We start from the raw sequence: 23,786 nt of genomic DNA, 5'->3' as shown, positions 1-23,786 counted from the left end.
TCACTCTTTTAATTAAATATTTATAATGGTTCTTATTTGTCCTTAACATAATGGGGAATCAACTTTTCAACCCAAAGAATTTCACCTCAGATGCTTTATCTGTGTCATTGATCAAAGAACTTTACAATATCACAATTCAAAGTAAGATAAGGTCTGGTGACAACGGTGTAAAAACGAAGATGTGACACCGTGAAAACAGGGAAATGGCGATGCCTGGTGCTCAAAATGGAGATTCCAAGGAAACATTGTTCAGAAAGAGGGGGGAAAACAGCAAAATGATCTGTCCATGTTAGTTGTGGGGAGGGTTCATGAGTAGAAGTGTAATATTTGAAAACAAAAGGATTCAGTAAGTGTCTACCTTAATGAGGTGGGAAGCCAACCTATGGGATAGGACTAAAACTGAAAGTTTAGTAGTGAAGGCAATGCTACAATCCAGAAAAACAGGAAAGAAAACAAGCATGTGAGTGCCAAAATAAAACAATAGTTAGGAGTAAGGTCATTTTGTTTCAAAACATCAAACACAACACATGAAAAACACCAATTATCAGATTTAAAAATGATTTACAAGAGGAACACTTACCAAAATGTTAGAATCAAAAATATATAGAGGTAACAACTCAATTAACATAAATATGAAAACGTATACCACACTACATGCCAAAAAGCTTTAAATGTAAATCACAAAGCAGTAGGACCCAGCATTTAAATGCAGAATTTATTTTAAGATTAGATAAATAATTTATTGAAGATTGTATGCTCAGTAATCAAATGATTATGTAACAAAGAAAAACTACAAAAGAGAATGTGTACAACACAGTACAATAAATGCAACTGGCATCGTGGGACTCACAATAGAGATTACATATTTTGGATTCATATCACTAGTTTGGCAAGTGGACTATTTCATCATAAGCATCAGGGATATCCTTTTCCTTGGAATGCAAATGCTATAGCATGTAATGATTTGTAATTCAGCAGAGAGTATATCCATCATTTTATGATGGTGTACCATATCCATCAAAGTCTAAATCAGGCCCTTAATGTGTACTGCAACTAATGAGCGCCATATCTGGCTACACTGTGCTGATGACATTTTGACTATGTAGGGTACTTCAAAGTTCATCATTAGGTCTGGTTGAAATTTAGATTACTTTGACCTAATTGGCATAACAAGGAATTTCACTTTATGCTTATTACGCAAAATTCATTATATTACACCATTTTACCACTTTGCCTAATTATATGCCATTCACAATAAATAGTTGCAGGGAATGGTGCAATTCTTTAAAATAATTTATTGTGAATGCACAGGAACAACAGAACACAAGTGGATGTTATTCACAATCCTTATTTAAAGGTGTCTTTCTGCCACAATTTGACAAAAGTGTGAATTTCAAGCTACAATATAGTGCGAAAGTGCGAATTCACATTTTGCATAATTTTGCAAATTTTTCCATAATTGTGGGTAATTGTGTGAAAAGAAATAATGAAAATTCTGCACACATAACAAGTGACAAGGTTTTGCTAGCAGGAATGTTTACATAGATAGAACAACCTATTTGACCTCTGCAATTCGAGAGAATTTTATGAGAAAAGGAAAATGACATGTGTGACCCCCTACAATATTCTTGTGTTCATTGATGGGACTAAACCTAGTGAGAAAATGCTCACCAATAACAAGAGTCGGGGGAAAATGTTATCTCAGGGTCTAGTAAGGAGTAGAAGTGCTAGAAAAACAGTGGCTAAAAAGGCCGGAAGATCAACACTCTGAATGGGCATGTTTATGGACTTTCTGTCATACGTTTTCACCTTTTCTCAACTAAGTTTGGTTTTCATCTGAGAAAAAGTATGTGGATACACTAACTACAGCTGTCACAGCAGATGGGGAGTGGGCAAAGTCTTCAATTTAGATGAGAGAGAGCTGGGGGTTAAGGGTACAAGTTTAAAGGTTTGGACTTTAGGATCAAGAGTTTGAGGTATCAGTGTGAGGTTTGTGATACAGAGTGATTTAAATTTAAGGGATTTGAGTAAAGAGGTTAAGGGAATAAAGGTTAAGGAAATTGAGTTAACAATATGATGCCTCATTTACAATGTCCTAGTGGCACACTGTGCCAACCCATATTTACAAGGACACACAAAGCCACCTTGTGTGGCTTTTCATGGCCTTTCTAATATGGACCCCTTTCACAGATAACACTGCGTCAAAGGGGTGTTCCATGGGTGTTGCTTGGGGTGCTCCCACGCAGCACCCATGGAAACCGAAGGAATCTGACACATTCCCAGATTTACAAGACTGAGACTGCAACGGATTCCTATGCTCCATCAGGGATGGCGTAAGAATGAGCCAAGGAGGAAAAATATCTTTACTTCTCCCATTTTTCCTCTTGCTTGTGTGCTGCATCATGGTGCAAGGGTGCCTGCCTTGGTGTTAGGCAGCAATTTGTGCACCAGTGCAGGGGGGGAGTACTGAAATGCAACATATCTTGTAGATATGGTGCATTTCTGCCCTTTACTGGTGGCACAGGGTGGGACAGCAGGGCGACAGGTGGTGCTGCAGCCACTGCACATCAACATTGCCGCCAGCTCTATTATGAGCCGGCTGCAATGTTGATGTGACTTTTCCGCTGGGCCAGCGGACAGAAACGCTGTTTCCGTCTGCTGGCCCGGCGGAAAAGTCATAATAGGGAGCCACAAATACCGCCAGCAGTATAGTGGCGCCCGCAGCTTCGGCGTCTTTTTAAAAGACCACTGAAGTTGTAATGAGGGCCTTTATCTAATTTTATCTTAAAAAGCATCATATTGCCCTCACTTCCCTTAACATATAGATGGTTAGTCGGACAAGAAAACATCTCCTATTCCATTTACCTTAAAAATTGGGATAAAATTATCTGTCTGAACATCCCTTCTCCTTCCTTAATGGGAGCAGGATGGGGTGACCAAGAAGGCAAAGATTCCCAGAAACTGAACTAGCCTGATGTTTATCATTTCATTGCTTGGATCAAGTGCTGCGATAATGGCTGATCTGCATGATCGGAGCCCTAGGGCATTGAATTCCCTTCTCAGTAGTTCCCTGGACTGGACAGATACAGACCACATAGGTCAACGTCTCCATCTTCTGATGGCATAGCCTGCATTCCTGGGTCTCTGTCACAGCATTCTTTTTCCATTTGGGAAGGTAATCAAGGGTTGGGATGTCTCCCAGTCTTAGCCTTAAAAGACTGCTTGGTTTTCAGGGAGGAAGGAGCAGACAAGATGGGTGGTTCCTTACCTAGTTTATATCAATTTAAAATCATCCATGAGACTGTTTAGATAACTCTTCCATAACTTCTAACCATCTTAGGAGTTTAACTGATTTGTTTACTGCTTTCCTAAAGACTGGGTCAGGCAATGTGTTACCCCATAGGTCGCCCAGCTCCAGGTGTGCTATGCTTTTTTCCAAATACTTTTTGAAGCTACTATTACCCCTCTCAAGCTAGATTTCCTGCCATACTAAATTGGCTAGAGTCCCTTTAGTGGCAAGATGTAATTTATAACAACCCTTGATAAATGCTGCTGGCCTAGTCAGTGATTGCTTTACTAAGGAAAATTGGAGTCTGACTTGGGCTGGAGACGTCAATCTGGGTAGCCAAAAAAATTATTTATATGATTTAACTATTAGTTTATCTAACAAGACCTTCTCCACCCCCTCATTATTTCTGTACCATAGGAAAGTGCTGGGAGTAACTTAGCTCTCATTACCAGGGTCATTGGCTCAAAAGGGTGCCCAAGTATTGACTTTGCCGGGTTTCCAAATGCATGACTTAGAGCTTGTGCCTTCTCCCTTATCACCTCCATATGGCCTGCAAACGTACCTTTTGAGTCAATTCTGACCCCCAAGTATGTGTATGTTGTCACTTCCTCAATACACTGTCCATTCAAATGCCACTTACGATGTAAGGTGGGTTTACGATTGAAGGCAATTATTTTAGTTTACCTTGATTTATTTACAGGTCATTGGCGTGCCATACCCTCCTAAGCTAATCAAGTGTTTCTGTAGACCTACTCTAGAGTTGCTAAACATCAACAGATCATCTGCATAAAGTAGGTTAGATAGTTGATGACCACCAAGGGTTGGGGGGTGGGCTGGCTGATTATCTAATACTTGAGATAGATCTGCTATATATCACTTTTTAACCTGCTACATACAGGTTAAAGAGAAGTGGGGCCAGCACACAACCCTATTTCAGACCGGTTGTACTCTTAACAGCCCTGGATAAATAAGGTCCATCCCCATGTTTAATTTTTACCCATGTGTTAGAGCAGAGCATAATAATGGCAGTCAGAAGGTTTGATGACAGTCCCCGTGAGGATAGAATGGGTATGTTTTTAGTCAAAGCATAGAAGGAAGCTATTATTAGTTCTTCTCCTAATCAAGAGAAATATCTCATAAATGTACCTGGATGTAGTCTTGTAAGGGTATGTATTGGAAAAGATGCAATTATTTTCAAATTCATCTACAAAGTGTTTTCCAATGTTTGGAGCAAAAATAGCCCACAGTACAAATAGTCTCCATCAAACTAAAACTAGTTTGCGGTAAATAAGGTAAGTATAATATGGAGTAGGGACACTGAGAGGTACACAATGAGAGAGATTGGTTCTCATAGGGGGAACATTCTTGTGTAGGAGCTGCTCAAGCACATTAATACCCTGTCCTTGTGGTATATTAGTAAATATAGATATAATGTCCACCATTGAATGATTTTAGTCATTGAAAGGAAGGTACTCAATCATACTGATAAAATGGGAGCTGTCTCTCATAAATGTGACATAGACAGCTAGTCTGTGGTACAAAATCTCAGATGAAGAAGATGCAATCTGATAATATAGGGTTATCGAAGGGCTTGTTATCATTTTATGGAATTTGGTTAGTATAAAGTACAGAGGTCCTACACCTTACACCTATGTTTGTTGTTCGTAGGAGTCTCTAGATCTTTCTAACAGAAAGGACTCTAAACCTAGCTCAGCTTTCCCCAAGGCTTCTTCTTTAGACTGAATCTGGGTACAGACTGGGATACACAATCCTCCTAATGCATTTGCAGCCCACTTCAGAAGAGGTGAATATATATTTTTAAAAATGTTCTGAGATGGTAAAGTTCAGGAGGGCAAGTCTGGAGGAGGTGTTGAGGAGAGACCGTCATTGTCAGGGAACCTGGGGTCAAAGTCGAAGTGAAAAATTCTATGTTCAGACTTAGGGCCTGATTTACAGTAGTTGGACAGATTATCTTGTCAGAAACGTGATAGATATACTGTCCACCATAGTACAATGTACATAGGATATAATGGCATTGTAACTAGTCGGACAGGATATTCGTCACATTTGTGATGGAGTAATCCCATCCACCAAACTCTAAATCAGACCCATAACCTCTTTTTTGAAAGTCAAAAATCTCCAGTGGGGCCAGACAGATGGTTATAGTTGAAGACAGCTCCACGAGGCTAGATAATTCTTTGACAAAGCATTTCTGAACAAGATTTGCTGTTCCAGTGAAGAATGTAGCAAGAGAAGCCACCAAGCACTTTGGAAGGATAGGCAAGCCTGTTGGTTCTGGTCTCCTGGTTCTCAGTTTAGCGATTTGGCCATCTGGATACCTTCAGTAATACAACCAAGGGTCCAGGACTGGTGAAACACCACATGGGGGTACTGGACTCACTCAGACTGGCTCCAGGTGTGGGTTGAAGATGGTAGTATCCACAGGTAGTCCTGTGTTAAGGTGAAGATTCAGGGCTCAACAGCAGAGCTGGCCTCTGAGGGATCAAGCCAGGCTCCAGGCCACAAATTATTCCTTCCAGGTACAGAAAAGCAGTCTTGAAGAGTGAACAACAGGTCATAGAAACAGGAAGTCTTCTGAGATTCTTACTGCAGTTTGATGAGTGAACTGAAGAGATGATGTCTGAGGTCCTATTTTTAGAACCTGCAGCCTCCTTCTAGAAAGTGCATAGATTTTTTTGACTCTCCTGCTCTGGTTCTTAGTATGCTGCAGTGACAATGTGTAGGTGATAGATCCTTTGTGTGAAGGCAGAGTACACTCTATTCAAGTGCCAGTGGGGCTGTACTGAGCTCACCCCCATCCTGCCAGCAGATGGCCCATTCAGGAATCCCTAAACACAGTCACAAAAAGGGCAGGAAAATACTAACTTTCTAAAAGTATGCAAAAAAGTGATGAATGGAATGCTTGAAATAATCTCAGCCACTGGTAATTGCTCAAGCAACATCCCAAACTATTGCTATTTTGCACAACTTGTCACCTCAGTTTCGACTTAAGTATATACAAATCATTCTTGATCCTGCTGCCCTTAGAATAGTCTAGTCCAAACTGCCAAGTCAGGTCCTACCTGAACCAGAACTCACTTTGGTCATAGTTTTGGGTTCATCAGCCATGTACAGCTTGGTTTCTAGTGACACAATGTGCACTGTGCCAATGTTTGGGCATGCCCCTCCCACTTAGGGTGATACACTAAAGTATACAAAAAAGTGATGGCTGGAATGCTTGGATTTATCTCAGGCACTGGTAATTACTTGGGCTGCATCAGAGTTCATTGTTATTTTGCACACAATCCATTGCTATTTCCCAAACCAGGGGCCAGATGTAGCAAAGGATTTGCGCGTCGCAAACGGCGAAAATCGCCGTTTGCGAGGCGTAAATGCCTCTTTGCTATGCAGAAATGCATATTGCGAGTCGGGACCGACTCGCAATATGCATTTCAGAATCGCAAATAGGAAGGGGTGTTCCCTTCCTATTTGCGATTCGGAGTGGCATGCAATACCATTTGCGACCGCATATGCGGTCGCAAAGGGTGTCGCAGTTACCATCCACTTCAAGTGGATGGTAACCACTCGCAAATTGGAAGGGGTCCCCATGGGACCCCTTCCCGTTTGCGAATGGACCCAATACTATTTTTTCAGGGCAGGTAGTGGTCCAAGGGACCACTACCTGCCCTGAAAAAATACCGAAACTAAAGGTTTCGTTTTTTTTTTAAGTGCAGCTCGTTTTCCTTTAAGGAAAACTGGCTACACTTTAAAAAAAAAAAACTGCTTTATTGAGAAAGCAGTCACGAACATGGAGGTCTGCTGACGACAGCAGGCCTCCATGTTTGCGAGTGCCTAGACTCACTATGGGGCCGCAATTTGCGACCCACCTCATTAATATTAATGAGGTGGGTCATTGCGACCCCATAGCGACTCGCAGACGGTGTCTGAGACACCGTACTGCATACCAATTTGCGAGTTGCAAATTGCGAGTCGCATGGACTCGCAATTTGCAACTCGCAAATTTTCTTTTTGCTACATCTGGCCCCAGGTTACTTGTTTTGACCCAGCTATATGCAAATAAATCTTGACACTTCTCCATTCACAACAGTCCAGCCGGAACCTCCAAGCCAGGTTCTCCTTTAGCCGGAATGCAAGCTGCCTAGGACCTGTTTTTCCCTAGTTATGGGCTCATCAGCCGGGTACAGCTTGGTTCCAGTGAGACAGTGTGCATGGCACGCATGTCTGAGCATAGTGGAATACAAACAATATTTATTGTGTCACCCACATGGCTTACATGTACTTAGTTCTGCTGCATTCTGAAGGCTTCTATGTTAAGCTTTGTTTTGATATCAAGTTGTCTCTAAATCCTCAAGGAGGTGAAGGAGGGGGTCTCCTAAGCAAAGTTTAAAAGACACTCTGGAGCGAGTGCATGATGTATTCATAGCAACATAAAGTTCATGACTGTACTGCCTGTGCAACTGGATTACTGGTTTATGTGCACATGGGAAAACTACATGCATATGTACCTATAGTTGAAGAACAGCAGCATGCCAGGTGGCTGAAATTAATTATTTCTGTCAGTATCTCTATATCTAAATCAGTCTATTTTGAGTTAATCTCAAAGTATTTCCAATAACCATAAAGATATGCTTTTCTTCTAGGGGAAATCCCATAATTTCTATATTTTCACAGATTAACACACCCTTTAACCATCTTCTCTTAGGAAGAGGGATGTTTAAGTGCAGGTAGTGCAGGCAGTGGGGTAGAGAGGTGATGAGGATCTCAGTGGACAGGGGAGGCTATGGCATGGAATGTGTGGGAGAAGCTGATGAGACATTTTAATCTAAGGTTTGAGAATGATGAAAGGAGAGGATTGCACAAAGACATAAAGGATGGAAGAAAATGAGATACAACCAGAGTGAACAAAGGTAAAACATGTCAATTTTGGTGTGGAAATGGAAAATGCCATGCCTAGTTCAAGACGGGATATGATTTGTGAAGGTTATATTTAAAACTTGTATAAAGAGAGACATTTGAGCAAGATGTTAGAACAATCATATAGTTGAAGCTGATATAATAGTAGATACAAATGAGGAAATTAAGGAGGTATTTGCAATTGGGGATGGGGACAGTCTAGTGGTAGAGTTTTAGTCAATGAGGTAAACATTATCATGACTCAGGGTCTAAACAGACATGTTTCCCAGATAATATCTTAACAGTAAGATTAAAGAAACCATCAATTTGAGAAAATCTACTGATACATTAGATGGGTACGGTGGTTGCCGAAATGATGTCTGAAGGTATTTTGAGACAGAGATGTTCAGTTCAGGGACATGATGATAATTCATAGTTTAGCTATTACGAAAAGAGGATGCAATATTAAAGTGGAATAACCGGAAAGCTTTGGAAATTAATCATGAACTCAATGCTTTGCTACTGATACAGCAGGGCAGGATATTGGTGAAAGATGATGGTTGGAAAGAAAAGGGATTACAGAGGTTTTCAATAAAAGGTTACAATGTTTCCAGGAATTTGCATACTAGAGTAGATTGAGGCACACCAGTGAAACAATACATTGTTAAGAGATTTATGTTGTGCCCCAGTGAAACAAAAGATAACAAATATACTAAGTTTCTTTTAGGTAGTGTACTAAATTGGATTATTAGTTGAGAGTTGGGGGGTGGAAGACCCACTCAGGCAACAACCACCAGGCAAATGTACCCTACATCAGTACATGACCCTGCTAAAAGGGCCACATCCAACAAGGATGATCGCCAATGTTTCGGTCTACAATGGCCTAGAGTTCCACAAGAACTTTACCAGGACTCTGTGCTGAGAGAAAAGGGGCAAAAAAAGCCACACCTATACATATATAATTAAACAAATAAAACAGTATGCCAAAGATGTCACAAGACTCCTTCTGTGTCAAACACCACACTATGGCCCTCATTATGACCTTGGCGGGCGGCTACAGCCGCCCGCCAAGATCTGACAGCCGGGCGGGCGCCAATGCTGCCGCACCCCCGCCGCGGTCATTATGAGATCCCCGCTGGGCCAGGCGGCGGAAACCTGATTCCGCCTGCCGGCCCAGCGGGGATCTCGGCCACAACATAGGATCCAGCTCCAAATGGAGCTGGCGGTGTTGCGGCCGTGCGACGGGTGCAGTTGCACCCGTCGCGCTTTTCACTGTCTGCATAGCAGACAGTGAAAAGCTGCATGGGACCCTGTCAGGGGGCCACTGCTCTGCCCATGCCAGTAGCATGGGCAGTGCAGGGGCCCCCAGGGGCCCCGTGACTCCCCGTACCGCCAGCCTTTTCCTGGCGGTTCAAACCGCCAGGAAAAGGCTGGCGGTCGGGGACTCGTAATCCCCTGGGCAGCGCTGCAAGCAGCACTGCCCTGGCGGATTATCACCGCCGGGGCAAATTTGGCAGGAAACCGCCAGCCCCGGCGGTGAGACCGCAGCGCTACCGCCGCGGTCGTAATCCCCTCTGAAGCACCGCCAGCCTGTTGGCGGTGCTTCAGCCAAAACAGCCCTGGCGGTCTTGGACTGCCAGGTTTGTAATGAGGGCCTATGTGTCAAAGCTAACATGCAAGTCCACCTGAGCCACACACAGGGACCCCACAGCACCAATAAGTGATGGTACTACAACATCAAAACATGCCTCGCCCATTAGCCATTTAAATGTAAATGATTCCCCCTACACTCAACGGATAAACAGTCCTTACCAAAATGTAATCACCAATTTGCCTAATAACAAAGAAACCCTGTAATGGAACCACAAATAAATCTTTATGAATTCACACAGAAATGCAGAACGTGCAAGACTGTCTCTCCCAACAACTCTTACCATGCACTAATGCAGGTCGATAAAAATTCACTGGAGCACTAATGCAACAATGTACAAAAGACAGTATAGTCCTATTAGGGCATCTACATATACAAATACTTTCAGTCCGAGGGCCCCCCAGCAACTCTTGACTCATTGTACTTACCTAATCCAGAAGAACTGCTCTCATCCACACCCAACAACTCTCTCCATGCACCTATGCAGGTTGGTAAAAAAATCACTGAAGCACTGTCTGCAGTAACATACAATAGGCAAAATCGTTCTGTCAAGACATATATATAAATACAATAGTTTTAGTCCAAAGGGCACCCCAGCATCCCTGGACTCATACTACTTACTTAATCTGGCATAACTGGACTCGTCTGTGTGTTTGGGTGACCAGCATGAATGGTAAGTCTGCTTAGAAGCGCATGTATTTAAAATGTGCAAATCTGATCACATGGCTGTGCCCTATCACAATGCGGCAATCTTGAAATAACGAACAGCCCTCCTCAAATCAATACCAATGTATTGTGTGAAACCACCAAACAAAAAAAAACAAAAAACAAGAGTACCAAAATCCATAGTAAATATAATAACCATCAACCCATCATATATGCATCAGCAACAACATGCACAAGTTTAAAACTGCTAGAAGCAGTCAAATGACTTCACTTAAATTCATGCAGGTCATCTTTAAATGACCAGTCACCATCTGTGACTGAAACAAGGGACAAGGGAATAAGAAGGAAGACAATTGGGGCCATCAAACTCTAAAATGGAGCTAGCCCACACTTACATTGCATCAGATCTTTAACAAAAACATAGTAGGCCATGACTAAAGGGCCATGTCTACAAAACTTCAATAAACTGAATAACGAAGGTGGAAAAAAACCAAACACAATCTTCAAAGAAACAGAGAACAATACATGACACTCAAAGGCATATATATCACTAACATCATGTTAATGATCTTACAGTCAAGAACCACTGAATCATAAAGTGGCCAGCACTTGCCATTCCATCTGGTGATTCAATCCTTTTGTCACAGTTTTAGCTAACCATATTCTCCTTTTGGTATACTAAACTACATTCAAAACAAACCATTTCATGGCATTAGGTGACTGTCCCATGGTTTTATAATGCTCCACCAAGGGGGCATTGGTAACATCACAGCGTATATGGGATTGATGTTGAATTATATTTTTCTCACCTCTTGTGTGGTTTTGCCGATGTGATGCAAGACACATGGACATTCATTACAGTAGATAACATTCTTGTTACCACAGTTAGACAAATGTTTCAGATTCTATACTTTTACATTCGAAGTGCATGATTTAACCATTCTAGTTGCCAAACAGGTGGTACAATTACTACAATGAAAGTGACTCCACCTGGGGCTAGGACTCATACATTACTTAATGTCATAGGTCCTGGTGCAACATATGCCTGTACCAAACAATCTTTCAAATTTCTACTTCCTTTGAAAGCAAAGAGCGGTTTATCCAACTGTATTTGTCATATGGTTAACAAATAGCAATTCTTAAAAGTAACCTTTTGAATCCGGTTGAATTAGGTACCAAACGTTGTGACAAAAGTTACACAGGTTAGAGTAGGCCTCTCTTTCACCCACAAAAGAGCCGCCCAGTCTTAGTAGCAGGCATGTTCAAGCTATCTTTTCACTAGTTTATATAGGTATCTCCTGGTCACCAATTTGGACAACAGAATTTTAGCCTTAAAGAAATAATATTACTTTCTGGTGCAATTTTTCCTAACTCTTAAAAATGGCCCAAACTGACTGTTGTCACGCACATTTCTAGGATGGTGACTGCTGTACTTGAGTAGGGTATTTCTATTTGTTGGTTTGTTATGTAAGCATACATACAATGCCCCCTCATCCTCTTTGATTTTTTAATCTGAAAATTTGATTGAATGGGTATCATGTCCCAGTGTAAATCATAAATTATCATCTTGATTATTGACCCATTCATAAAACTGCAATGGTTTAGCAGTAGACCCCTGCGAAATAAACAAAATGTCATTGAAGTATCAAAGCAATTTTTGTATTATTCGCAAAGGGGTTGGAGTCACTGAACACAGAGTTTTCATCAGATGTGGCCACATACAAATTTGCTATGTCATGGACAAGCAAATTTGTCCACTTGCTACTCCTTTAATCTGGGCAAAGAACTTGTCATTGAATATAAAGTAGGTCCGCTCTCGTGCAATTTAAGCACAATTTTCTGTGAAGTTAGTAGGTACAATATGGGGTCTAGGTGGAGACTTGAGTACTAATTTTTGTTTACTTTCAAGGCCTCTGATTGCGGAATATCAGCAAGCAGGCTTTCATTGCCCATTGTAGCTAGAATGTCATGGCTGACATCAAACTGCATACCTTCCATCTGGGTAATCACTGCAAGACTGGCTTTTGTATACGGCAGGGTGAACAGTACAAAATGTTTAATGAAGCAGTCAACATACTCTGCTAACGGCTGCAGAACAGACTGACATCCATCCACAATAGGTCTGCCAGGTGGATTTTGTACATCGTTATGTATTTTGGGTAGATTTAAAAAAATCAGGTATGGTATAATCATCTTTTTTTCAAATATACATATTCTTTTTTACTCAACAAACCGCCATAGAGACCTGATTTGGCTGCAGTCAAAATCTCTTTTCTGATAGCTGAAGTCCAGTCCTTATTGAGTTTTTTTATGATACAATTGATTTTGAAGCACTTCATGGTCATATTCTGTTTTGTCCTGGGCAATGATGCTTCCATCCTTCTCAGCAGGTTTAATTAGAATATCCCTGCCATCTGTCAGTGAGGTCAAAGCGTCATTCTGAGCTTTAGAGAAATTGTATTGCCCATATTTAGATTGTTTGAATAACAAATCCATTTCAGCTATAACTACATCCTCAGAAGTGAGGCTCTCCTTAGGCATAGTATTAGAGAGTGGAAAAAATGTGGATGGTTGATGTAGGCCTGTGACTCACTTGGGCCAACATTAGTTGTGAAAATATTTTAACCTCAATGTTCTATAGAATGTGTAGAGTTCGTTTTGTGTAAGACAAGAATAATTTCTCCGTGTTGGTACAAATAACCCACACCGAGTACTTCAATTTCCTTAGAACTCAGTTGATAGGAAGACAAATTAACAATAGGAATATGTTCCAAATTTGAGTTGGTGACTGTGGCATTTACCACTTGTAAAATAGGTTCCTGGTCTGCCCGAAACCGGGTATGCACTGATTCCTGAACCATCCTCATCTGGGGTTCCTTACTTAGCCCCGTTGGGTGTCTCTGCCCTCGTGGTAAAAAAGACTGTTTTCAAGTTGATGCTTAGCATCCAAAACCCACCCTCTTTCCAGCTGAACCAGAATTGTCACTATTTGAGTCACTGGAGATATCAGAAAAAAGTAATAATATGTCTCTGAAATCCACCTGGATATGAAGGGCCTTGCTGGTACAAATCTTTTTGCCGATAAGGTTAGGTGCATTCCTTACTATGGCCCTCATTATGACCCTGTTGGTGAGTGATAAAGTGGCGGTAGTACTGCCAACAGGTTGGCGGTAATTACCACCAAATTATGACTATGGCGGTGATAACTCCCATAGACAGCCAATGTACCACATCAACCACCAGGGCGGAAACAACACTTACCCGGCAGTAGCTGTCAACAGCCGGGCGGAAGACAAAGTACCACCCACCATATTTTGACCCATCGATCTGCCACGTATTCCGGGGCGGTACCATCAAAAGCCTGGCAGAAATGCATCACAGAAGAGCAAAGACTCACCATCGGAGACACAGGGAAGAACAACTCCTTCATGGAACCGAAACTGCTCATCTACATCATGCTCCACCTGGAACACCAACGCCGACGAAGATGACGACGGTGAGTACAGCTGCCTAGCACACAAGGGAGGGAGGAACACAAGAGTGACACACACACACGACGCACACCCGACACACACACACACAATACACACAACTAGCTGTACAAGAAAAACAATAGCACACAATACATAGCAGAATAATACAAGGACAACAAGAATGCACTCATGAGAATGTATTGATATAAACAGCTACTTAATAAACCAATTGTATGTGAAACAGATATGTACAAATGTACACAAAGGGCAACTGCCCAGTCCAATGTAGGGGCCCACATGGCCACAGGGCACATTCCTAGGCCCTAATCGAATCCTGACGTCATCCGGATAGAACTCTGCAGGGGCATAAGTTTGCAAGTGGGCAGGCACCTCAGGGGGATGGAGGTGGGGGGCACCTCAGCCGAAGTCGGGAACAAGCCCACTGGATCTAGAAGGGGCCCCATGCCCATTTTTCAGTGCTGGGGAATGCAAGTCCACAGTCTCTGGAGTGGGTGACTTTCTCACTGGTTCTGGAGGGAGCTCCATGCCAATTTCTCTGTGCTGGGGAGTGCAAGGCCACAATCTCTAGAGTGGGTGACTTTCCCACTGACTCTGAAGGGGGCTCCATGCCCATTTCTCTGTGCTAGGGAGTGCAAGGCCACAGTCTCTCAGGTGGTTGACTTTCCCACTGGTTCTAGAGGGGGCTCCATGCCCATTTCTCTGTGCTGGGGAGTGCAAGGCCACAGTCTCTGGAGTGGGTGACTTTCCCACAGGTTCTGGAGGGGGCTCAATTCCCATTTCTCTGTCCTGGGGAGTGCAATGCCACAATCTCTGTAGTGGGTGAATTTACCACTAGTTCTGGAGGGGGCTCCATGCCCATTTCTCTGTGCTGGGGAGTTCATGGCCACAGTCTCTCAGGTGGGGAACATGCCCACTGCTCCTGTAGGGTGGAGACTAGAGGGGGCCCCCTGTACAGCGGCCCCTGGAGGGTGGCCTACATGGCTTTCGCTGGTGGTGATGGCAGCATTGTGTCATCTGGAGGTGAGGGCTGAATTGTGGTGGCAGGTGAAAGTGCCTCCTGGGCAGCCTCTGCTGGTAGTGAGGGCTGAGCTTTGGTGGCAGGTGAAGGTGCCTCATGGGCAGCCTCTGCTGGTGGTGAGGACTGAACTGTGGTGGCAGGTTGAGGTGCCTCCTGGGCATCCTCTGCTGGTGTTGAAGGCTGGACGGTGGTGGCAGGTGGAGGTGCCTCCTGGGCAGGCTCTGCTGGTGGTGAGGGATGCACTTCCTCAGCTGCCGGTGGTGGCCCTGTGACCACTGGTGGTGGTGGAGGTGTCACCCTGACAGCCTCCGCGGGAGTCGAAGGCTTCTTCCCCCTCATGGCATGAGGCGTGCGATCCTTCAAGTCAAGTTGGGCAAGGAAAAGCTTCTTAGGGATGGTGGGGTGGGAGGAGGGAGTGGAGGTTGAGGGAGTGGTTGTAGGAGGTGTATATCTGCTATATTTGGGAGAAGGTGCATGGGCAGGGTGCATCTCTGATGTGAGGTGGATGGCTGTTGGGTGTCTGAGTGCTTGCATTTGTATCTTTTTGGGAGGGACAGACAGGGTGGGAGAGGACACAGGGGAGGAGTGCATGGATGTTGTGAAGGTGTCTGCTAGTGAAGTGTATGTGCTGCTTGCTGTGGTGATGCTGGTGGTGAATGTTGATGCAGTACATGTAAGTGTGAGTGTGGACGAGATTGTGAGGGAGGTAGGGGAGGAGGAGGAGGGGGAGACAGTGGAGGCAGTGGATGTTGTAGTGTGTACAACTGTCTGGTGTTTGCGTGAGTGTTTGTGGGATGAAGTGTGGTCTTGTGTGCATGCTCATCTGTATGTGTGCATGGGGTGGGTGAGGGTGAGGAGACTGGGACTGGGAAATGGTAGTTGGAGGGGGGTTGGTAGAAACAGGGACAATGGCTGCATCAGAGAGGAGGCCAGAGCCTGAATCGATCTCTGTTGTTCTGCCATTCCACTGTGGATGCCCTCCAGGAATGCATTGCATTGCTGGATCTGGGATGCATGCCCCTGGATGGTATTCACAATGGTTGACTGCCGTACAGAGATGGATCTCAGGAGGTCAGTAGCCTCCTCACTCAGGGCAGCAAGGCTCACTGGGGCAGGGCCTGAGGTGCCTGGGGCAAAGAAAATGTCCACCCTCCTGGGTGAGCGGGCCCGGGAAACTTCACTGAGGGGCTACTAGGAGGGCAGTGCTGGTACGGGGGTGGCGGCTGTACCTGCAGCTGGGGTGGTCACAGAGGTGTCCGCCACCACCAGGGATCTTCCATCAGAGGAGGTATCTGAGTCTGTGTTCTCACCTCCTGTCTCTGTAATGGTGCTCCTCTTGTCCTCTGTCCCACTGGTTCCCTCGGCGTCGGTGGACTCTGCCTCCTGGGTCCTGTGGGATGCAGCTTCCTCTGTCGCTGGTGGCCCTGCTCCTCCGCCATATGATGCTGATGCACACATGGACAGGATGACAGAAGAAAAAAGGGGGGGGAGAGAAAAATGAAACACTGGATCAATTATTGCAGCAACACCACAGTTGGCACATCTAGCTCCGTCACACACAGGGATAAGGCTTGTGCACTATGCATTCCACTTCCAGTGATTTGGCTAGATGCCACAGCAAGATGAGAGCCACACACCACGAACTGCACCCCTCCTGGTTCCCACAAAGCCCTTACTGACATGGAATGCTAACAAGCTTGGTTACCTGCATTTGGCACGTACCCATTACCCTAGAGTTGACTCATGCTTCAATGTCAGGCCTGGCCTTAGGGGCACCCACTAACTCACGTCCACCTGCCGGGTCCCATGCCACCTGCCAAATATTTTAATAATGCCCACTGTACTCACCCCCTTGTGGCTGCTGTGATTCCCTCAAGCGCCCATCCAGCTCTGGGTAGGCCACCAACAGTATTCGGGCCATCGGCTGGTCAGGTTCAGGTGGGCACCCCTTCCTCGTTGGGAGGTCATCCCCAGCTGGGCCTCTGTGGTCTTCCATGCCCAGAGCCTCAGGTCCTCCCACCATTACTGACAGTGGGTCCTCCACCTGCCATAGACCCCCAGGGTAAGCATGTCCTTGGCGATGGCATGCCATAATCCCTTCTTTTGATGGGTGCTGACCTGCAGAGGTACTACAGACAGGAGAACACCATTAACCATAAAATCCAGCCTGTCACACATATGGCCCACAAATCCCGTTTCTGTCACCATTGGCACACACATCAGACGGCGCACACCATGTACACCACCACAAGACATTCCACCGTGGATGCCCTCAATGACACGATGCTTGCACACACATCGCCATGCATCCTTCCCACATGCTTTGTGCCCAAAGTGTACTCACATGTTGGTCTGGAGACCCATACAGCAGTCCGTACTGGGGTAAGACTCCATCCACCAATTGCTCCAACTCCTCCAAATTGAAGGCAGAGGCCCTTTTCCTGGTCACACGAGCCCTGGTAGGATCCAGACACAGGTCACAGCAGCACACGCAGTGTAGGTCTTCTCCTGTTGAAGATCAGGAAACAAGTGAGGAATCAGATAGAAAATGGTTATCATGTCCGTGGCGGTGTACACCATCACCGCCTGCGCAGATCCCCATTGCCCACTGTACTCCATACAGCCCCATATTATCCGATGAGGAATTGCGCGGCGCTGCAAGACCACCTTCCGCCAAGATGGCCAGCGTCGGCGGAGTTACCTCACTTCCACCTGTCCCTACATACAGGACAGGTGGTCTCCATTTCATGGTGGCGGGCAATGGTCATATCAACGTTAACTGCGTCACAGCCTAGAACAGGTGTTCAGGAATCGTAAGAGTTTCCACTCACTGAATGTGCAAATGGTGTGCCTGACCAGTACATCTCCCACGTCAATGTTAAGTATCTTGGGCCGGTGCACAATACCTATTTGCTGAGGAATAGCAGCATCCCAAATGTGATGCCCAAACTACAGAGGCACAGGGTGTGGCTAATAGGTGAGCCATGGTCCCCACCCACTGTATGTTAGTGTATACCTTCAGGTGTTATCCCTATATCATTGAGTGTGGCTAAATGTTGACCCTCAATACTTTACGATGACTCTGGCCACCCAAACCTATATTGGCTGCTGACCCCTGTGAGGAATGCCAGGACAAGGGCAGAGGAATGTTTTAATGAGGCACATGGGAAAACCAGAAGGATCATCAAGAGGACCTTTGGCCTCTTGAAGGCCAGGTTTAGGTGCCTCCATCTGACAGGTGGATCCCTGTTCTACTCACCCGAGAAGGTTTGCCAGATACTAGTGGCATGCTGCATGTTGCAAAACCTGGCCCTCAGATGGCATGTACCCTTTCTGCAGGAGGAAGAGACTGGAGATGCCCCTGTGGCAGCAGTAGACCCTGAGGACAGTGAGGATGAAGAGGCTGAGGATGAGGACGAGGACATCAGAACATCAGTTATCCGTCAATACTTCCAATGACACACAGGTGAGACAGTACAAATGACCATTTCCCTGACTATTGTTGTATTCTGTGTGGCTGTAGCATGATGGTATTAACTTCCTTTGTGTCTGAACTTATTGTCACCTATGGCTTGTCATTTTACAGATGTTGGTGATATCACAACTGTGTACTGATGTGCTGACTACAGACAGCTACAGGTCCTTATTTCTATGCTCTCACAGTGTTCAGATCATTTGCACTAGATGTGACTGTTTCCATAAATGCAAATTTTCAACACATAAAATACTAGTAGTCACATGTTCAAGGGTGTTTTTTATAGTGCTATGAAATTGACTGAAAAGTGCAATGGAATCGGGTGATGGTAGAGGAAATTCCAGGGTATTGTTCCAATCTGTTTGTAGCATAGGTCCAGTGTCCAAGGGGCCATGAGTAGGGGAGAAAAAGCAGTTCAAAGTGGACAAGGTGACAGGGTGGGACACAAAGGGGACAATCAGAAGAGTCTCATTTCCTGGCAGTGGTCTTGGTCTTGGCAAGTGTCTCTGGCTTCAGTCTGGCTCGCAGGGAATGTTTGCGGGGAGGTTCACCTTCTGCAGGGGCGGGGTGCTGATGGCCTGTGAGTCCTGTGGCGGGGCCTCCTGCCCACCAGCTGCAGCAGAGGTGGAGGGCGGTTCAATGGATTAGCTAGTGGAAGGGGCCCGCTGCTGTGCTGTTGCCTCCGTCATGATGTTGGCCATGTCTGCCAGCACCCCTGCTTTGGACATCAAGGTGGTGTTAATGGCCTGCAAGTCCTCCCTGATCCCCTGATACTGTCCCTCCTGCAGCTGTCTGTTCTCCTGCATGCAAGGATCTGGCCCATCATGTCCTGGGAATGTTGGAAGGCTCCCAGGATCTCGGTGAGTGCCCCCTAAAGAGTCGATTTCCTGGGCCTGTCCTCCCCCTGGCACACAACGGTCCTACCAGTGTCCCTGTTGGCCTGTGTCTCTGTCCCCTGAACAGTGTGCCCACTGCCACTGACCCCAGGTCCCTGATTGTCTTGGGTATGAGGTGTGGACTAGGGTTCCTGTACAGGTGGGCACAATGCTGATTGACGTGTCCTGCGTACAGAGGTGTGGGTATGCTGGGTGGGTGCTGTGGTGTTGGATACTGATGGGGGTGGCTCTGTGGTGGACTGTGAGTGGGCTTGGGTGACCATCTGTCCAGTGGTCCCTGATGTGCCAGGTTGTTGGTCCAGATCCAGAAGTCCAGAGTCACTGTCATCACTGGGGGCATTTTCTGTATGGGGACTGGTTTGTCGTTGCACCTCCTCTCCCACTGACATTGGCTGTGGCACCTGTAGGAATGTAAGTTGTGTATTATGCTTCATGTCTGTGACATATTGTACATCCCGGGCTTCCCCTCTATCGTTGGTGTTGCTCTGCCACCTTTTGCTTGTGTATAGTGATGTATTGTGTGATTCTTAGTTTCCCAATGCTGTGCGTGCTTCGGTGATGGGTATCCATGCAGGGCTGGGAGGGGTGTTCATGCATTAGGATGGCATGCAGGGGTAAGCATTGGCGTTAGTCATATATGTAGGTGCAGTGTGTGGGATGGAGTGGAGTGATGGGAGTGAGGGTGAGGGGGTGTGATGGCATGCAGGTATGGGGGATGATAAGTGGTAAATGTTGACTTACCAGTGTCCAGTCCTCCGGCTACTCCAGCGAGTCCCTCATGATTCAGTAGTGCCAAGACTTGCACCTCCCATGCTGCTAGCTGTGGGGGAGGAGGTGGGGGTTCACCGCCAGTCCTCTGTATGGCGAGCTGGTGCCTTGCTGCCACAGAAAATACCTTCCCCATAGGTCTTTCCACCTCTTCCTGATGTCGTCCCTTGTTCTTGGGTGCTGTCCCACGGCATTCACCCTGTCTATGATTTTCCACCATAGCTCCAACGTCCTGGCAATGGATATCTGCTGTACCTGTGCACCAAACACCTGTGGCTCTACCTTGACAATTGACTCCACTATGACACTTATCTCCTCATCAGTGAAACAGGTGTGCCTTTGTGGGGACATGGGTGTTGTGTGGTGTGTGTTGGTGGGAGTGTCTTGAGTAATGTGGTGGGGCATGTGATGTGTAGTGCGTGAAGGATGTATGGGTGTGTTGGACCTGGCCCTTGTGGCAGGTTCATCTGCTGACTTTTTGCCTCCTTCCTCCTATTTTTTCTGACCTCTCGCTGTTGGCTCTAGAACCCTGAGCACTTTATCACTGCTTATCAGTGCTAAAGTGCAGGTGCTCTCCCTTCTAAAGTTGGTATGATTGGCTCATACCTAATTGGCATGTTTAACTTACGTGTAAGTCCCTTGTACAGTGGTATCTCTATACCCAGGGCCTATAAATTAAATGCTACTGGTGGGCCTGCAGCGCTGTTTACGCCACCCTCTGAAGTAGCCTTTCAAACCTGTCTCAGGCCTGCTAGTGCAGGGCCTGTGTGAGCAGTTTTCTGCCACAGGGACCTGAGATCTAAATGTACTTGCCAGGGCCAGAACTCCCATTTTACTACATGTAAGTCACCCCGAGGTAGTCCCTAGATATTCCTATGGGCTGGGTGCTATGTATGTAGAAGGCAGGAGATGTGCCAGGTTGCTTGGCCTGTCCTGGTAGGGAAAAACAGGCTGCTGTAAGTGCTGCCTTCGCATAGGATTGCAATAGAAATGCCCTGCCTTATATGTAGGGGGTATTGTCTGATTTATGAAGGGTAGCATAGGCATGTTTGGTATGGTTCTAATGGTGGTAGAAAATGCTGCTTACAGGTGTAGTGGATTTTTTATTACTATAGCAGAAATGCCACTTCTAGAAGGTGAGCATTTCTCTGTGCTTATGACTCTGGTGTTTTGCAGCTTGACTCCAATCCACGCCTAGGCAGAGTGACAGCTGGACTTTGTGCATACTTTTCAGACAGCCTGTACACAGGGAGGGTGGAGGTGTCATCAAGGTGCATCTGCATGCTGAATAGTCTTCCTGGGCTGAGAGAAGGGAGAGGCAAGGCACACCTGCATTTGTAAAGGCTGTGCCCTGGAGTCACACAATAGGGTTATTTATCCCCAACTGATGTTTGGAGCCTGTGCTGGAGGAGAGAGGGGGAACTCCCAGAACCAGTTATAACTGGTTGGTACCTCCTCTCCTCTCCTTTGTGGACACACTTTAAAAATGAGTATAAGTGCAGTGGAATTTTCCCCACAATTTGGTGACACTTTGGACCTTACCTGGAACTGGACACAGACTGCTGGAGGGACTCCCAAGGAACTGCCATGGACTGCTAGTGCTGGGCTGACCTGTGACCTGCTGGGTCCCTAGGAGGAACTGCCACTGACTGCAAACCTTTGTGCAGGCCTGCTGCTGAGCCCTACCACCTGTGCTCCCTTATTCCTTGTTCTCCAGGAGCAGGGTGCTGTGGCCCCTGACCCCTGGAACTGCTGAAATCAAGGAGCGCTCTGCTGAAATTATCATCAAGCGACTGGAGAGAGCTCTCCTTCCTTGGTGTGCCCCCGCACTTTATAAAGCGCTTTTGCTGCCGTGGATGTCACGGCCGTGACCTGGGATCTTCCAATTGCCCCCCAGCGCTTTGAAAAGCGCATCGCCATCGTACTCCAACTTCACGGCCACAGCCCGGGCTGCTTTGTTGAAGCGCGAGTAACACGCTGTGCCGGGGACCCCTTGGGCACCATCAAAAGAAGGAGAGGAGCGAGCGCACTCCTATCGTGCCCCCCGGGCGACGCACGCTCTGAGGAGTGCCCCCGGGACACAAACAGGCACCCACTCTGGTGCCTGCTGCTTCCGCTACAGCCCGGGCGGGCCGGAGTCGGCATTAGAAACCGGGCGTGGGGAAGGAAGCCTCATCGGAGGCTCCCTCGCCCTACCAGGTCCCTTTTTACCTGTTTGGACGGGCAGGGAAGAAGGAAGCCTCCCCTGCCCCACCGTGGCCCAGAGTGTGTCAGGAGGACACGAGTGGGGTGGATGCCTCATTTGAGGCTTTCGTCCGGCACAGTCCTCCCACTTTGTTTTGGGGGCCCCCACGAGAGTCGGGTGAGGCCCCCCCATTGGTGGCCCCAATCGTGTTTGCTAGTTTTGGTCCTCCCTTGTTGGAGGGCCAGTTGAGGCCCAGAGATCACGGTGCCCAGGAGGGTCCTGTTATAAAAATTGTAGAGGGTGTATGCCACCTCTCTCCCCCCACAGCATCGCAAGACCCCCGTTTTTCGTGCAGTGGGGCGCCTGGGGCCCCTTATGGATTAGGTGTGGCACTGGAAGTGCGCTTCTTCATAATCGCAGGTACTTTCCTCAGACATACCTAATTCAGATGTTCCTAATATGGAATTTATTAATTCTTTATGCTAACCTGGTTTTATGATGTTTCAAATATGTATGCTAATGTCTTTTGACCGCCACAAGGATGGCGGTGCAGCCCGCCAAATAAAGAGTGTGGCAGTTTAGCCTATGCCAAACCGCCATTTCCCTGTTGCTACTGCCAGGGCGGTTGGACTCGCCGGGCCGGAGACGAGCATCTCCGACCGAGCGGGCCACCCAATACCGCCGGCGGTATTCTGAGTCCCTGGTCCGCAAGGGATTCGGTGGCAGTAAAACCACTGCTAAATCCTTGGTGGAAAGGCTGACGGCAACAGGAATTTGTATTCCTTTTGCTGGTAGATGACTCCCCCTCACTCCCAGAAGTGACCCCTCCACTACTCCCCCCAATAGAGACCCCCCTACTCCCCAGGAGAGACCCTCTCAATCCCCCACCACCCCAGTAGAGACCCCCCACCCCCGATCCCCATGCTGAACCCTGCACCCCCAAATACACACATGCATACGCTGACACACACTCACACTCACAACACCCTTACACGCATGCACATACACACGCATAACCACAATTACACACAGACACATGCACACACACACACACACTTCCCTCCCGCCTCCCCCATTCATTACATGCATACACATACTCACACACACCCATTCACACACCCCACCCACCTCCTCCTGCGGAGGATACTAACCTTGTCCGATGAAGTGCTCCTCCCTGAGGGGACGGGACCCGGCTCTCCCACCGCCGGCTGCACACCACCATCAGGACACCACATGGCCGTATTACACGTCGTAATATGTCTGGCAGAGTCCTTTTGGCGGGGCGGGCCGGCGGTGGGACCGCCTCTGCACCACTGACCGGCCAGCACAACTACTGGAGCATTTCTGCCCAAATTGAGGCCGAAGGCCTTCAGTACTTGGAATATGGCAGTCGGAGAACCACCAGCACTACCAGTCCTCTGGCACCCGTG

The sequence above is a fragment of the Pleurodeles waltl genome, chromosome 7 (genome assembly GCF_031143425.1).
Source record: "Pleurodeles waltl isolate 20211129_DDA chromosome 7, aPleWal1.hap1.20221129, whole genome shotgun sequence".
Classification (NCBI taxonomy): domain Eukaryota; kingdom Metazoa; phylum Chordata; class Amphibia; order Caudata; family Salamandridae; genus Pleurodeles; species Pleurodeles waltl.
This window is presented reverse-complemented; position numbering follows the sequence as displayed.